The sequence below is a fragment of the Austrofundulus limnaeus genome, unplaced genomic scaffold (assembly GCF_001266775.1).
Source record: "Austrofundulus limnaeus strain Quisiro unplaced genomic scaffold, Austrofundulus_limnaeus-1.0 Scaffold26, whole genome shotgun sequence".
Lineage (NCBI taxonomy): Eukaryota > Metazoa > Chordata > Actinopteri > Cyprinodontiformes > Rivulidae > Austrofundulus > Austrofundulus limnaeus.
The window spans coordinates 1,470,572-1,472,040 of NW_013952428.1; the positions used below are offsets into that span (position 1 = coordinate 1,470,572).

Sequence of the window (1,469 nt, forward strand, 5' to 3'; positions counted from 1 at the left end):
ATATGTGATATAATAAAACTTCACAAATTTTTGTTCTTGTAAATCTAAATTTTTAATTGTATGTATTCTTGAATCATTTATATAAGGACATTCCCAGCTGTCAAAACATTTTTACAATAATACCCACAAAGAGTTGCTGTAATTGTAGCTACACCAGCACTTCTGAATTCAAAAATTCATCTTTTTATACATTTTAAATGTTCTTACAAAACCAAGTGTAAACTGAGGATCAATAAATGTTGAGTAATGTTTGTTTTTTTTTGTTTGTAAAACATTTTTACATCACTAAATCAAAATCATTTTCTAATTAGTTTCAAATATTCTATTCAAAACTCTGTAAATGTTGGAAATGTTCAAAATAAAATACATTTTAGAACATCTAACTGTCATGGATTCAGTTTTTTTTAGTTTATTGATCTTAAAACTACAAAATAAACCAAATATCTAATTATTGTTTTAACATATTACTTTTACACACAAACACTATTTTAAAATGAAATAAACCTTCTTACCTTTCTGCCTTTAGGCTCCTGTGCGTCACTACGTCCCTACAGACTGCATTGAAGACAGAGGAGGAGGGCTGCTGTCAGAAAGGAAGTAAACTGTTGACATGTGTGTGCGTTTATTGTGTTCATGTGTCCTCAAATCCAGTTAAAGGACAGCAGCGCTCATTAAAGCATAAATTCCCATTTTCTCTGTCAGAATGGATGGACTCTGGACAAATTGGTGCAGGAGAAGAGAAGGGGCTCTGAAAACGAGAGCGACAATTATCTGAAAAGTGGAAGTGTGAGTGTGTGTCTTCGTCATATGAAAGGCTGCTTGTTCGACACAAACGCACCAGTTAAAGGCTGTTAACGAGCCCCCCAACAATTATCTGGCCCCAATTATCACATTCTCTGGGGGAAGAGATAAGATGGTTGCTAGTGACTTTAATTAACCTTTTCACTTTAATAGCCCACCTTCCAAGTGCTGAATTTTACATATCTATGGCAGCAGGTTGGTAATTAGTCATTTACCCTCTGAGGTGGGAGTCAGTGAGGGGCTGCCTCAAGTTGAAGAGTTCAAGGTTCTGCAGTTTTATACTGGTCCTGTTGTGAAGAGGAAGCTACACCCCTAACCTCATCTGTGGTCACCAAGTCAGGGTGACTGAAAGAGCGAGACCTTAGATACAGGTGGTCTTGATGAGTTTCCTCTGCTGCTGCCATCATGACCCAACTCCAAAACAATGGATGAACAGAAGGACTGAGGGGTAGATAGATGGTTGTTTTGTTGGTTGGATGGATAGGTAGGTAGATAAATAGATAGATGGATGGATGGGTAGGTGGACAAGTAGATAGGTAGGTACGTGGGTATGTGGGTAGGTAGAAAGGTGGGTATGTAGATAGATAGATAGATAGATAGATAGATAGATAGATAGATAGATAGATAGATAGATAGATAGATAGATAGATAGATAGATAGATAGATAG

The 1,469-nt window shown here is 36.6% G+C and overlaps 1 protein-coding gene across 1 annotated transcript in view; it reads right to left on the bottom strand.

The window, feature by feature from the left end:
- Nucleotides 1–727, bottom strand: part of c16h19orf85 (chromosome 16 C19orf85 homolog) — a 5,677-nt gene extending 4,950 nt beyond the window's left edge. The window contains exon 1 of the mRNA XM_014004671.1: nucleotides 513–727. The gene's annotated coding sequence lies outside the window, so the exon portion shown is untranslated. The remainder of the gene's footprint in view (nucleotides 1–512) is intronic.
- Nucleotides 728–1,469: the final 742 nt, after the last annotated feature.